Source organism: Diadema antillarum, unplaced genomic scaffold (genome assembly GCF_040938485.1).
Source record: "Diadema antillarum isolate AM-2024a unplaced genomic scaffold, OU_Dant_1.0 seq00000298_RagTag, whole genome shotgun sequence".
NCBI classification, from domain to species: domain Eukaryota; kingdom Metazoa; phylum Echinodermata; class Echinoidea; order Diadematoida; family Diadematidae; genus Diadema; species Diadema antillarum.
Genome location: NW_027271321.1, coordinates 918,576 through 935,349, shown reverse-complemented (window position 1 = coordinate 935,349; position 16,774 = coordinate 918,576). Strand labels below are relative to the sequence as shown.

The 16,774-nt window shown below is 39.1% G+C and overlaps 1 long non-coding RNA gene across 1 annotated transcript; it reads left to right on the top strand.

Annotated features, from left to right (window-relative positions):
• The first annotated feature begins 310 nt into the window (after positions 1 to 310).
• On the top strand, positions 311 to 5,429 carry LOC139730225 (uncharacterized). Its single transcript, XR_011710911.1, has 3 exons — positions 311 to 2,575; positions 3,229 to 3,359; positions 4,394 to 5,429. It is a non-coding gene; the product is annotated as an uncharacterized lncRNA (long non-coding RNA).
• Positions 5,430 to 16,774: the final 11,345 nt, after the last annotated feature.

Genomic DNA, 16,774 nt, shown 5'->3' with positions numbered 1-16,774 from the left:
GACAAACGAGAAAACAGGTGAACAGGTGAAACCCCTGACAAACGAGAAAACAGGTGAACAGGTGAAACCCCTGACAAACGAGAAAACAGGTGAACAGGTGAAACCCCTGAAAAAACGAGAAAACCGGAGAACAGGTGAAACCCCTGTGTATATAACAAGAAAACCGGAGAACAGGTGAAACCCCTGTGTATATAACAAGAAAACCGGAGAACAGGTGAAACCCCTGTGTATATAACAAGAAAACCGGAGAACAGGTGAAACCCCTGTGTATATAACAAGAAAACCGGAGAACAGGTGAAACCCCTGTGTATATAACAAGAAAACCGGAGAACAGGTGAAACCCCTGTGTATATAACAAGAAAACCGGAGAACAGGTGAAACCCCTGTATATAACAAGAAAACCGGAGAACAGGTGAAACCCCTGTATATAACAAGAAAATTGGAAAGTATATATAACAAGAAAATTGGAAAGTATATATAACAAGAAAACCGGAGAACAGGTGAAACCCCTGTATATAACAAGAAAACCGGAGAACAGGTGAAACCCCTGTATATAACAAGAAAATTGGAAAGTATATAAACGAGAGAACAGGTGAAACCCCTGAAAAAACAAGAAAACTGGAGAACAGGTGAAACCCCTGTGTATAACAAGAAAACCGGAGAACAGGTGAAACCCCTGTATATAACAAGAAAATTGGAAAGTATACATACAATCAAGAAAACAAGAAACGAGTGAAACCCCTGTATATAAACTGGAACAGAAGCGCAGAGAGTCATAATAAATAAATGCAAAGAGTGATAGTACACAAAAAGTGCAACCAGTGATTTAACTGAATAAGTAGAAGGGGTGGAATTGCAGAATAAGTGTTAAGAGTAATATTGGAGATTAAATACAAAGAGTGATATTACACTAAAAAGAGGAAAGAGTGATATTAGGGAGAAACAGAGATCTGAAAGTATGAGTACTAAAAAACATTGTCATTTGTGAATTTGTCTTGGGATATAAATTGTGATAGAGAAAAAACGGGCTTGATTAGAGTAAATACAATCTTATAAAATTGCTATTACATACTTTAGAAATAGGCAAATTTGTAAAAAAAAGGGAACCAACCTGGGATATTTAAAGTTGCACAAATAGAAGACTGTGATTACAAAGATAAAACTCTATCTGCTCTAACTGAATTTGAATCTTCAGCAAACCTGAATCTTTGATCCTACTCATCTTGAAAGAACTTGAAATAATTTCAAAGAGAATCAGAGAGAGAGAGTCTCAGAATCAGAGGCAGAAAGAGTCGGAATCAAAGACAGAAAGAGTTAGAATCAAAGAGAGAAAGAGTAATAAGAGAGGAAGAGTCAGAATTGAGGAGAAAAAGAGTCAAAATCTAACAAAAGAGTTTTAAGGAGTGTTGAATAAAGAGTGCATTCTGTAAAGGAGGTGAAAACTATAAAGCAATCAGAATTGAAGAGAATCATAATTGAAAGAGAATTCTCTTACAGGAGGCGAGAAGTTTGCTGAAAATTTAAAAATAGAAATATAGTCTTGCATCACTTCAGAAACGGTGTCTTGAGTGGGGAATTTACGGTAAAAGAGAATTGAAGAGCGCCATCTTAAGACAAAAGCATTATATGTGATAAACGTTATTGCGGTAGACAATACAAGTCTTCTTCTGGTGGCAAGATAGGTGTACACAAAGATAAGCAAAGGTGCGAGTGCTATAATCGCATTCCTGAAATTGCCGCAGTAGCCATTACTAGCAGGTAATAGACAAAGAGCGCCACCTGTTGGTAGAAAACAATTAAGAATACACACATTGCACAAAATAATTTTTCTTGGCAGACAAAAAGCGACACCTGTTGGTAGTAACTAATTAAACAACACACCTTGTACAAATAATTTTTCTCGGTAGATAAGAAGCGCCACCTGTTGGTAGAAACATTATAAGGACTGGTGTCACAGCCTCATTGCAAGTACATTGTACAGTGTAATACAGTTCACGTATATATTAGCTTTCAAGGCAATACAATTCTACAATTTTGTTGTCAATTGCAATACAGAGTACCAGGGGTAGACCTGATTCATATAAGTATAGTGATTCAAGGAATATATTGATTGAACAGTACATTTATTTGGTAATAGGTACCTACTTTCAAAGCCCTGTAGTTTGACAATGGAAGCAAGTGAATTCAAGAATGTTATTGGTGATATCCTAGATATCCTCCATAGTTGTGACTTGAGAAATCTAGAGGTCAGTGAATGTGATGCATGTTGTAATGTGATCAATGAAAATGAAAGCAGAGTACCATGTGAGGATTGTGGCAAGCAGTTTCATGTGATGTGTACAGGAACTATTTCTGAGGCTAGACTGTGTGATGCAAGGTTGATTTGGATATGTTCAGCATGTGGAAGCAATAATATTGCCCATCGCATCTTTGACAAAATTGGCATTCCCTGTCATTTCAACAGATACGAGCTTCTCAAAGACATTGGTGATGAAGATTCTGGTGCTGATGTTTCACATTCATCATGCAAGAGCTGCAACCAGAGAAGGAAACCAAGCAAGAGACTGAAAAAGAGGTACCGGTATGTGAAAAGAAAGGACAATGGAATTCTAGAAATGACAAATGTGTGTGTGCAGAAAAGAGCAGATTGTGAGAGAGATGAATCAGATTCGACTTTCATGACAAATCTGACCAAGAGCCAATTTCAGCCATTAGAAACTGCAGTGGATGATGGTTGGATAACTGTGAAATCAAGGAAGACAAAAGTGACTACATCCCAAACAATGACTGACAATCCCAAGACCAAGACCTTTAACAAGAGCTCAGTGAGATCAGTAAATGGTGTGCCTCTCCAACCTGGTGTGACCTACATTGGCAAAGCAATGAAAGCCTACTATCTTGAAAAACAGAAAAGAGCCAAGACCAGCAAGGGCAAGAAATCAAATGCAGAAACAAAGCAAAAAGAACCTGGTAAACTCGTGAAGCAAAATGTGAATGCAAACTTGGACACAGAACGAAATGATAGTCTGCAGGTATATACTGAATCTGTATTGAATGTATATTCAAAGTGTGTTCAGTCACCTCATGTGATGGCAAAATACACTGAGCAGATCTATGCAAAAACACAGAGAAGTTGGGCTGATGTGGCTAAAAGCACTCCGAATATGAGTAATGAATGTTGCGTACCGAATGGTGATCAGACTACATGTGCCTCTGTCCCTTCCACAGACATTGAAAAAGAAGTTTGGAATGTGAACAGGCTCTATGGAGGTGGAAATGCACGGCAACCAAGAAAGAAAGGTCGTTTCACCAAGATCAACAGACAAAGTGTGCTACCGGAAAAAAATGCTGACTCACAGGTGCGTAATAATGGAAAGGTCAAACCTGACATTCCTGAAGGAGAACATGTAGCAAAGAATGAAAAGTTGTGTAAGAATGAAACATCTGACCATGAGGACAGTAATTCCACAAGTAGAGACAACACAAGCTCGAATGATATCTCCAAAGTGAAACGTGACAGAATGCACAATGTGCATGAACTGAACCCATGTTACAGTGAAAGAAAAGATGTTGAAAGTGACAGACAAATATCAGTGAAGGAATTGTTCCCTGTGAATTCTTGTACAGATGTAAGTGTTCACTCTCCATGTCAGAGACCTGTTTCAGCTACACAGTGTGCTGAAGTTTGTAATGAATCAATATTCTTGCCTGAAAGTGAAAAAACTACTAATCCATCTGACTGCATAGTAATGAATGATGATTCTGCGAAAAGTGCTGACCACCACAATTCATATGATGTACAGGAATCAATAGTACATGTATTAGATGATGAACCAGCTGCAAGTGATTTAGAGACTGAAGAACGCGTCTGTAAGCATGTTTCACTCTCAAGTTCTGAATGTGGTAGAAGGCAATCATATCCTATGACCAAAACAATCGCACAAGGAAATTTTAATCAAGGTGATCAACGATTTGGTTACACTGCTGGCAAACAATGTGCATGTAATTCCCTTGTGGCAGTTCTCTACACCCAAACCAAGAATGGAATCGAAATGAGATCTCGTGATCTTGATCAGATTCTGACACTTGGGAATGAGTTGTATTATTACATAAAGAAGGATTCACCACTGAATGAAGAGCTTGTAATGATAGATGAATTACCCAAGGAACTTCATATTCTGGATGAAAAATTTCAAATAACCTATGCTGAATCAAAATATGGAGTGTTGGATGGAAATCAAAACAATTTGTCAAATTTTGGTGCTTTGTCATTGAGCCAAGCCTTAGAACAAGAACTATGCAGATATGATGCATGTCTTATGAATTTTGCTGAGAGTACATTTGCAATCATTACACATGACAATGGTTATTATGTATTTGATTCTCATTCCAGAAGTCATGATGGGTACTTGGTACAAGATGGATGCAGTGTCTTGCTTAGCATTTCATCATGGCAAGGTATACAGGTACACTGTTTGAATTTGGCAAAATCAATGGCATGTGATTTACGTACTACTCAGTTTGAACTAACCGGTCTGGCATTAGAATCCAATTCTAAGAAAAATGCATTGACAACTAGTGGCTCCAAGAGATCAAACTCAGTAAATACTGCATGGAGGAATACAAATGATCAAAATAGCAACATTTCAAAACATTGTGATCATGTTAAAGGAACTAACAGTGATAGCTGTAAGACTCAAAATGAAACAAAGAAAAACAGAGTAAATGTAAACAGTGATGGCTATGGGAATGAGAATGAAGTTGAATTTGTTTCAGTTGAAAAGACAACAGAAAGAAGAGATCGAAATTTCAAATTTGTGCCGATTACATACGTAGACAAACAGTCTTTGTGCAATAAATTGAATTTCAGTTACAGTGGTACTGCCAATGAATCAATGGAGGATAGAAATGAAAGTTTGTATATTGGGAAACCTGTAAATATCAAGAGAGTTATGGGTGATGGCAACTGCTTTTACAGAAGTATTGCTCATGTAGTTACTGGCAGCGAAAGAAACCATTTCATTCTCAGGAAATCCAATGTGGCACATTTACTGGAAACGGGTGATTTATTTAAAAATGTGATAGACACAGTGAAATATCAGAGTGTCAGGGACTTTGTTCTTCAAGAGAAATTGATGGATTTAGGAACATGGGCTGGTCACACTGATATTAGCTCAATGGCACATATGCTAGATCGTGATATATATGTGTATGATGATCGAACAGAAAATTGGCAAATACTGTCTGCAAGGAAACCTGGATACTACAACAAAGTAACAACTGAGAGAGCCATATATATTCTGTTCACTGGAGGCAATCATTTTGACGCAGTGGAAAGTGTAACTACTGTTCTGTCTAGTACTTTGAATGGGAAATTACCTGTATTCCATGTGAATTCAGATAGAAGTGTAGAAAATAAGAAGGAAAGTCATGATTTATCATGTGAGATTACTAAGGCACCACAGAAAAACCTGATAGAGAGATATCTTCGTCGCGACGATGTCGCATTGTGCATGTTTGATGATTTGCATATGAACAGTCGTCACGTGCATATGAATAAGCAACCGTGCATATGAATACACGTACTTTCTATTCATACCTTTGTTTATTCGTCCCGACGATAAGCGACGATAGAGAAAGGATTCCCTTTCACTAATCGTCGCTCTTCGTCCCGACTTACTAGCTATTTTCAAAGTTCGGCTTCTATTGTGCCTTGCGTTTCTTTTGTTAAAAACGTCGCATATCGTTCCCGACGAATCATTGTTCAACCGTCGGGAGACGTTCTGACTATATGGCTTCGTTTCAATGCCGTTCGTGTTCAAGTTTATGTTTTGTTCAGCTTTACTTGTCACAGCATAAAGCCTGTTATCCGTGTGATCTAAAACGTCGCATATCGTCCCCGACGAATTACCATTACTGTACCACCGAAATTCCGTCTCTGTTCCATCGTCGAGCAACGTCCAAAACGCGTGGCTACAGCTAATCCGCTGGGTGATATGATTCGCAATGCCGAGTACGATAATGAATGGGAAGTTTTGTGTTTTCACGAGAAAAAAAGAAGTATTCTCGCTGCTATAGATAATTGTGAATAACAGGCTGACTTTCCGTCTTTTGTGCAAATGGTAGTTACGGCGATGTGAAAGGAGACTTGACCGCAGTCGATAGACATTGAATTTGTATTATCTTGTCTTTACGCGTAGGAAACACGGCGGAGAGATTTTGTCCGGTTTATTACAAACGAAAACTTGACCATCGTTGCAAAACTTATTTGATGGTCGCCGTTCGTTGTCAAACTCCGACAACTTCTGTCATATTTTTTGCTGTAGAATACATTGATTTTTTTTGTGTTATTTGACACAACATTGAATCAAATATTTGTATTTTAACAACGTGTTTACCTATTTATCCTGTTGCGGCATTTACTTCAACTGGTCGTCGGCCTTCGCGTGGTTGTAATCATTGTTAACATTTATGTCGTCTTGTAAAATTTTAGAGCGGGCGGAGAGATTCTGTCCAGCGTTCAAACGGGAATTCGACTGCAGAACTTGTTTCAGCTGTCAATCCCTGCTGACTGTTCTCATTGTTTGTTATGCTAAAAAAGGGATATTGATTTCATGTTGTCAACATACCAAAAATGTCAGCTGCATTCGCCTTTTAACCTTACTGTAAAGGCGGATTTTTTTTCACCCACTTTGCGCAACCAGAAACCAGCGCAAAAAGAAAATTATGCGAATGTTTTCACTTGCCATTATGTTTCAGGAGATGATGTCTTGGTTTCGGTAAAATACGAAACTCTCTTTCACGGCCAAGTGCGAAGAATTGGTCACTAAGATGGTTGATGGTAGCTACGACGACTTGTAAGGAAACTTGACTGTTATCGAATTAATTGTTAAGCTTCAGGTGGAGAGATTTTGTCCGACTTCCAAACGGGAACTAGACTAACATTCTTATACTTATTTCAGCTGGTTGTCTTTCTTTGTTAAACTCCGTTGACTTCTGTCATTTTTGTAGCTGCATAGAATACATTGATTTCTGTGTTCTTTGACACATCATTGAATCAAATCTGTGTATTTCAATACCAGGTTTACCTTTTTACTTTGTTGCGGCATTTACTTCAACTGGTCGTCGGCCTTCGTCATGGTTGCAATATAATTGTTAAAATTTATGTCGTCCTGTAAAATTTTAGAGCGGGAGGAGAGATTCCGTCCAGTTTTCGAACGGGAATTCGACTGAAGAACTTGTTTCAGCTGTCCATCCCGCTTTTGTCGATCCCTGTTAACTGTTCTTATTGTTTGTTATTCTTAGAAAAAGAAACAAAACAAAGAAAAAAATGATTTCATGTTGTCAACATACCATAGAATGTCATCTGCGTTCGCCTTTTAACTTTACTGTAAAGGCGGATTTGTTTTTTTTTCGCCCACTTTCCGCAACCAGAAACTAGCACCAAAGGAAAATTATGCAAATGTTTTCACTTGCAATTATGTTTCGGGAGATGATGTCTTCGGGAACACACACACACACATACAAAATAAACCACACACACACACACACACACACACACACACACACACACATACACACACACACACGGAACTCTTTTTTTCACGGCCGAGTGCGAAGAATTGGTCGCTATAAGCCCCTTTTACACTTTCACGGATTGCATCACGGATGACCACGGATCGTCGGTCAGGGATCATCCGTACTATTTTCGGCATGACCGTGTTGACTTCGTGAAGTCATCCGACATTATCCTTGATCATCCGGCATGTCCGCCGAAAAAAAAAATGAGCTTGCGTAATTTTTCATCCCGGACATCACGGATGGAAATCAATACAAACTCTTCCTTGTCGGCACCGTCTACTCCGTGTTGCATCCGTATTCCTTCCTTGTAGGCACCGGCTACTCCGTGTTGCCTCCGTGAAGACATCGGAACGTCCGTATTAGCATCGGCTCCATCCGGGATGAGAAATTCGTGTATATTTTGCCAATACAAGCTCAGAAAGTCAATGAAATTTGCTCACATCTTCACCCATCAGTACAGCCAATCGACTCCTCTAGTAGGTTTATATCGCATGAGAATCTTCAAGTGACCCACACACATCTTCTTGCTGTTTTTTTTTTTTTTTTTTTTGGGGGGGGGGGTTGATTTGTCTTAGTTTGTTTTGCTTTGTTTATGTTGTTATGTTCCCGCAAAATGAGATTTTGCAACAAAGAGATATGCCTTTATGATGTCGACAAGCAGATGCGTATGTAATCTGCTGTAGATTTTCTGGTGTGCTTGTTACATATTACTTAGCTCTGGAAGCATGTCGCCCAAGAATGATAAAGTATCAAAAGAAAAAGCAAATGTAATGTGTCAACTTTTTGGGGATATCCGCGTAAACACCGCGAAGGGACCCAGTTGCATCCGTGCTCTTCCTTGATATCCGTGTTAGCTCCGTATCGTTTCCGCTGTGGTCCGTGTTCATTCCTTGTCTGTCCGTGTAGGCACCGTACTTGTCCTTGTAGCTTCCGTACTTGTCCGTGTAGACAACCAGTTGGGACTGTATTCACACCGGCATTGAAAGGAAAATCGATATTTTGCATGCCGGAACACCACGGATGACGATCCGTGGTCATCCGTGAAGCAATCCGTGAAAGTGTAAAAAGGGGCTTGTGATGATATTAAAAGATGGTAGCTACGAGTTGTAAGGAAACTTGACTGTTAGTGATATAACATTGTTTGGCATCAGGTGGTGAGATTTTGTCCGACTTCCAAACGGGAACTAGACTAACATTCTAATACTTATTTCAGCTGGTCGTCGTTCTTTGTCAAACTCCGTTAACTTCTGTCATTTTTGTTGCTGTAGAATACATTGATACTTGTGTTCTTTGACACACCATTGAATCAAATCTTTGTATTTTAACACCGGGTTTGCCTTTTTATTCTGTTGCGGCATTTATTTCAACTGGTCGTCGGCCTTCGTGATGGTTGTAATATAATTGCTAAAATCTATGTCGTCCTGTAATACTTAAGAGCTGGAGGATAGATTCTGTCCAGCTTTCAAACGGGAATTCGACTGCAGAACTTGTTTCAGCTGTCCTTTTCCGGCTGAGTGCGAAGAAATGGTCGCCAAGAAGGTTGATGGTAGCTACGACGAGTTGTAAAGAAACTTGACTGTTATTGATATAACAATACATTGTTAAGCTTCAGGTGGAGAGATTTCCCCGATTTCCAATGGTTTGTTTCATTTAACATATTAAAGATATTTTCTTTCAGTTACATGCATTCTTTCAAACGTTGGGGTAAGTTTACAATTATGAATGAGTATCTTATGCTTTGAATTGCACCATGTGCCCATTTCTATGCAAGAGCCAAATTTTCCTTTTCTTGAACTTGTTGGACACCTCAGTGTCTATATAGAATAGTTATTTCAGGCTAGAGAGGCGCATCAATTTTGAACTTTGTGTTTGAAAGGTTATTGTCATCTTAAAGACGACTTATAATGTCGCTCAAATCGACTGAATGGAGCAAGCCCTCTTACGATGCATGCTCGGATCTACAAAGACTTTATGGTCTAGTGCTCCGACATACCCAACAAAGAGACGGGACGAAAAGCATCGATGTCTGTTTTCTCTGTTCTGTCCTCACCCTTTCCTCTATTCTTCTATCATCCCTCCTCTTCCATGATATCCCCGCCTATCATATAGGCTAACACTAGAGGCGCCTGCCTCCGGGAAAGGCCGAGACTTCACCGGCGTCGGCGGGCGGGTCCTCTACCTGCTTGCCGACGGGAACGGCGTAACCATGCGTGTCGGTGCAGGAGTATAGGCAGGCGATATCTTTTCTTAAAACGTGTCCCCTTTCTTTCTCTGTAAATATCTCGTTTGTAAATATATATATATATATATATATATATATATATATATATTGTTATTATTATTATTATTATTATTATTATTATTATTATCAGATTTTGTAAATAATTAGAAGTACAGTGTAGGTTTTTATAATTGAATTTAAGTGTATATTTAAATTGAATATATTTTTTGGAGTAAATTGCCCACCCGGCACACCCGGCACACCCGGCAGAGAGCTTCACAAAACTAAAAGAACAACATCAGCATCGGTGGTACACAGGATGTGGTTGCTTAGGCGACGCTTTCTATTGTCGGGATGGGGATGATGATGTAGGCGACGCTTTCTATTGTCCGGATGGGGATGAAGAAGGTTCTTTTATAACGTGAAACGTTCAGCGTAGCAAACTTAATCTCCTGAAAGTAGATAGCGGGAGTCCATTCAAAAAGAAACTGCCGCGTACTGTTGACGTGCTTGTACATTATACGAAAAAGCTATTCTTGCTTGTTGTGATGACTACACGCTGGCACAGAGGTATTCACACTGTTGCTGATCACTTGATGATCTGACAATTAACCTACATGTTGCATAATATTTTAAATGGGCAATTGGAAGTTTGACGGAAATTTGTATACATTGCTAACCATTCTCCTTTCGTCCGTGTATATGAACTCGTCAACATAGAATGAAATTTGAAGATTTGGCGCCTAATATATTTGAACCGAATTTTGGAATATAGTGCTTCAGGTTCTCTTCCTGCAGATGATAATCCCACAATGTCGATCAAATTATAAGACAGTTAATCTTTCTGAAGCGGTGGACACACAAAATTGTCATGTCAGTGATCATCCTAAGAATGATGTGTAAAGAAGACGAAGTTTAACCTTGCCTTTGGTTTTGTATTGTTTTACCGCTTAAGTTGCAACATGCGAACACAAGGTTTTACTGTAAAACGAGGAATAATTGCGTGCATGATAATTTTGCAAATTTCCCGAGAACCAAGAGATTAGCATGCAAGTGGAAGTTCTTGCCTACACTATATGCATTGAATGCCAGCGACAATAAGCATAATTATTATTTATGCCACGGATACTTTAATGATATTAAGAATCGCAAATCTTCAGTATTGCAGGGATGAACCATAAAAATCAAGCATAATCATGACTGTTTTATGCCAAATAACGTTGTTTTTTTCTTTTTTTTTTGTTTGGGTGTTTTTTGGTTTTCCTCTTTTTTTTTTGGGGGGGGGGGGGGGGGGGGCGAGGGCATCGTGGCACGGTGGATATTTAAGCTTCACGACTCCCAGTCGAAGGACCCGAGTTCAATTCCCTCCCCGCAGCGATTACGTCCTATTCCGTCCTATAGCAACTCTATATACGATAATAATGTCAGGCGGGCCCTCTGATAGCTAGAGCACTGATAGCATTGAAGAGGCTACTCTAAATAGAGAAGACTTTTTTGCAATTATCATCGTTGTTATCGTTATTGTTATTATTATGATTATTGCGGGGTTGGTTTTTTTTTTGGGGGGGGAGGGTACTATTGCTACAATATCATTAGTCTTGCATGAATGCGGTTAGGATATGTTCTACCTCCTATCTCTTTGTAACATTCATCTATCATCTTCACAACAAATTTCAAGACATCATTATGTTTGTGTCATGTACTGTAAAAGTGGATATTTTCGCGCGACTAATTTTTCGCGTTTGGCTGGGTAAGAAGAAATTCGACGTTTCAAACAGTATAGTAAAACAATAAAATGTATTTCAAAAACATTTGGATGCGTTGGGTGTTAGCATTTAATAGCATCCATCTGCATTTTATTTTCCGTCCGTATTGCACACAGAAACGCAAGCAAACATTATACTGTGAATACGCTGTAAAGCATCGTATCATTATTAAAAGTGTATTCATTCTTCTTTTATTTTCAGCCTGCTTGAAGTAGTAGTCAAACCATGTGATCAGTTAGGCAGCCTATGTATAAAGATAGTCGTTACTCAATATTCGTTTGATTTGTTACTGTGTGGTTACGATTACGAACGTTGGTTATGAGTCCGAAACACTCGTTCATATTGAACTACATGTATAAAGGTCAAAGCTGTTTCGATAGTATAGCTCGGTACGAGTTCAAAACGCAATCGAAATCATCAGAATGCTATCATAGGCGGAAATTATAGCTGTGGAAAACTTGTATTAAATATAGGTCAATAAAGATTGCCATATCCAATCTCCGTAAAAAGTTTTGATTCATGCCATCCTCTGAGCATTTTGAGATATTTTGCTTGTGTTTTGATTATGTTACGATTTAGGTTTGAACTATGAAAATTGAAAGGTGTGGTTACATCAACGATGTCGCAGTTCCATTAACCATGATGTATGGGTAAAGGGAATTCATGACTTTATAAGACTAATCCTTGCTAAATTGAAGATCAATTCTTTAAACCATCACTTATGTCTTGTAAATAGATACGTCTGTAATCATAACCAAAATGCCTTAGGAGACAAAAATCATCAAACGTTTATAAGCGTCATCCGACAAATTTACAATTGACAATGCGAATGTATGATTGCCCCATTTGCATGTAGCTGTAAGCTATCTTTACGTTGAAGTTAACTTCCCTCCTTGAGAAAAAGAAAAAAAAAAGTCGGGTTTTCGCCAATGGTACTTATTAGGAAACGGTATAAAAACAATTATCAAGAGATAACCTATACAAACATGAAACAAACGCATATTCTGTTCGTTATATGCATGGATCTGTTTATTTGTTTGTTTGGTCATTATTTTAATGGCATTGATCTTGTTTTTTTTAATGGCATCGGTCTTGGTCGGGGAAAGATAACAAAAAAAAAATGTATCACTCTGTTATCAGATCAGGATGATTGCGAGAAGGGTGTACATGTATTCCCGCCTTTTTTTATACAGGCAAACAATAAAAGCTTTGTATGCTATTATAAAAGCCTGGAGGCAAAAGGCAGTTTCAACGTTCAACTTATAGTAACCATAGTTTATCCAGGGCTCGACACTAACGGTGGCCCGGTGGCCCGGGGCCATCAAAAACGCACATCGGGCCACCAAAATTTCAGAAATGAAGACTTTGGTGGCCTGATCGGGCCACCAAAAAAGGACGGATGTTTACCTTTGGGCCACCAAAAATAAAAGTTAGTGTGGAGCCCTGGTTTATAGGACATAAAGTAAGTTAGCGTCTCACTGACTGTGGTTCTTTTGTTTTGGCAAAACATGAACACAAAGGGGGTCTGAATTTTTTTTGTACATAGTACTTGTAGCAGACATTTATGCAGATTCTCCAACAGCATCGCTCCATTACGTCACTTCCTGCTATCAATGGAGAAGAAAGGATGATGGCTGCTTGATTATCCATTCCTTGAGATTGCAGGAAGCTCACCTTTCTTGTGTGTGTGTTTCGTTGTGTGTGGTTCTGTGGTACTCAGTTACAAGGCGTGAAGGTCCGAGTCTTTTCATTCTGATTACACATTTCAATACAGGCAACTGATTCGAGTTTCGCAAAGCTGTTGAGGCAAATTCTTTGAACACTTGACCTCTGAACTGTCAGGTACACGTACTACACGAAAAACATTCTTATTTAACAAACACATTTTGTGTAGCGACAAAGCTTTCTGTCATTTTCTCAAATAGGCCCTACTTCTAAAAGTGCTCAGATGAAGAGATTTCACAAAGAGAACACGAGTTAAAAATGGGCATCAGTTATTGTTCCGATTTCTCTCCCTGCCGGCACTAACTTATTCAATAAGTCTTTGGACTGGGAAAAGTACACATATATTCATTTGGCGAATTAGCGAATGAATTATTGCACGAATTGTCTTTGCGAAATGGAAATTAACCTTGTATATCTCCAAAGATAGATTTTGAACAGCCTGTCACATAGTAGGGAACAGCTGATTATTATCATTATTTGAATGAATTATCTATTGATGAAGCAAATAACCTTTGTCAATGTACACTCGGAGAGCTGTCGTAAGTTCGCTATTTTGTGTTTTAGCTGTTATAAAATATCTCACATTATATATATATACATATATATATATATATATATATATATATATATATACACATATCGTACTTTGTGTCTACACTTTTCAAACGCCACTGTGCGTCATGCCAATCACCACTTCATGAAATGTGGTGCGTGTATATCGCCGATCAGAGTCTTGCTCAGCTCATCAGTATTGCGCAATTCTAAAGCCCTCGCCGCCGCACGCTCTATGCCTTTTGTCTTCAATGGGGTCAAGAGCAATGCTCATTAGCATCTTATGCTCTACAACGGAAGCGGAGTCTTGATCGGGCCAGCCTTTTGTCAAGGCCCTCTCGCTGTATGGTGAAGAAAGCCCAAATGTAGCTGAGTGGGGTTGCGCGCTGGCGCGGTCGGCTGGGCTCGCTTCGCTCGCCCATTACAGCGAGAGGGCCTTGACAAAAGGCTACGATCGGGCAAGAACAATAGGTGCAAAGCGCACCGTAAAGTCGATGGTTGGAAAAAAAAATTGTAACGGAAAAAAAAATGTCTCAAAGCAACCGCGATTTGGGACACTTTTGCTAATTTTTCACACTGAAATTTTCTGAACAGATAAATAAAACACCAAGGAATCATTATCCGTCATAAAATAACTTCCCTATTTGACCCGAGTAGTGCATCCCCTTCATCTCTGGCTCATTACAGGAAAACTCCACGTGCGACATAGTACTCATTGTGAGAGAGCGCCACACCGAATAGACGTCACCTAATAGGTTGCAGCGTGAAAAGCTTAAACTTCTTTAGACGAGCATGGGATCATTTTCTTTCTTTCTTTCTTTCTTTCTTTCTTTCTTTCTGTCTGTCTGTCTGTCTTTCCTCCTTCCTTTCTTTCTTTCTTTCTTTCTTTCTCTACATATGTAAAATAAAGAGAATATGTGCGGAATCAAACACAAAATCCTTACGTTTTGTTTTCCCGTTACCCGACTATTGCAATAATGTTGAAAGATAACTTTACAACGAGAAATGACAGTGTTTGAGACAGAAAAAACAACAACAAAAAACGGGAAATAAAGATTTGTTGGATTTTTTTTTCATCACTGGGTAATACTGTTCCGTAGAATCTTTTGGTTAGAGGGATTTAGCATTGCGTGCTGGCCAACGCGGCTCTAGCTGAAAGTCAGGGGATCGCGGTGATCGAACAGCAATTACTCGTTTACCTTCCTGTATATCAAAACATCCTTTGAACTATACTGCGTATTGAAAGTAACGTGTAAAGGATAGAGAAAAAGACAGTTTGTTTTGAACAAAACAAGCACAAGTGTGATGATGGCACAATACCAATATACACACTGTCTCGAATAAAGAGAATCAGGCGCTAGTGTAGGGCCTATTTTCATACCCATGGGAACTTATCAAATTAAACAAGTACCAACTTGCACCAAAATGACGAGAACGCTAAATATAGAATTTCCGATCACCTTCGTAAATTTGAACCGAACCCGTTATCGCGAATTACGGCAAATTGCATGACATCGATCAAAACAACTCGTGACTATATCTGTTTCGATCTGAAATTGAAATTAGCCTCCTACACTCTTAAAAAGAAAAGGGTAAATCAACATTTAAAAGGGGTGAGGAGTGACAACGTTTTAAAGTAATGTTGCTTTCACCTTATCTATCCAGCTGAATCCAATGTTAGATGTGCTAGATACAGCTAGAAAAAGGGTGAATATAACATTTTGAAAACGCTGTCGCTCCTCACCCCTTTTAAAAACGCTGTTTTACCCTTTTCTTTTTAAGAGTGTAATGCTACGTGTTTTGGTTGAGCAACCGCCTCGACAGACCAACGGACATTATGCGCAATATGTAATCATACAGCCAACTTCACTCTCAGATTGTGTACGTGGCGGTCGTCGCAAAGCGAATAACTTTGGAGCTGTATTTCTTTATTTATTTATCTATCTTTTTATGGCATTCAGTTACATATATATACCTTCCATTCAATCCTAGATTGGAACTACTTTCTCGATGTTTTCCTCTCTATCTGTCTTTCGGTATATGCAATGCTGAATTTCGTGTAGGCTATTTTCTGCTATTACTTTTTCGAACAAGAATCCGCCTTACGGCTGGGTTGCACTGCCGATCAAATCTGCATGTTATGATCTATAGTCCGACAGAGTGTTAAAAAATATCGTGTATAGGAGGAAGCCAAAACCAATGTCGATCAAGGTAGATCGATCACATCCAGATCGATTCCGATCGCGTCCTTGTCGAGAGAGATTTGATTGGCAGTGGGAATCCATCGTTTCCATACTTGACTTCATGTATAGTTGCTATTACACGGCCTACAGTTCGGGACATAGAGTCAAACTTTCGTTTTATAGGCCTATACTGATGGTATTACGCGTGCATTGATACATAATAAAAGCATTTCCTTCCTTTGTACGTTAGCGTGGGGACGATTAGTGAAGTTCACCACGATAATAATGAAAGGCTTGACCGTCAAAAGAAAGATGACCCTTTCCCAGGAACAATGAAAGCAGTGTCCAGCTGTCTTGAAAGACACCATCCTGGCGGAACAATACAAGAAGAATCGAATAAGACACGCTGATTCAACAACACACACAACGAGACTCGTTTTAGACACAGCTCGCAGAGGGTGCGCTCGCTTGTGAGTTGGGGTATCCCTCTTGCCAACTAGCTAAGAAATCATGTAAGCCATTTTGATAGTGTAAAATTTGTATGAATTTTACATACTAATTTTGGTGCAAACACCACACATGACGAACAGCTTCTTAGTGTAACTGATTAGGCCTATGATAACACAAGCAGTTGTATGGGCATAGTATTCGCGCTGCTACGTCACTGATAGGCAATCACGGGACGGATACACTGATTTGGTCTATCAACAAACATCAATTAGAAAAGCTATCTTTTTCGATTCTCT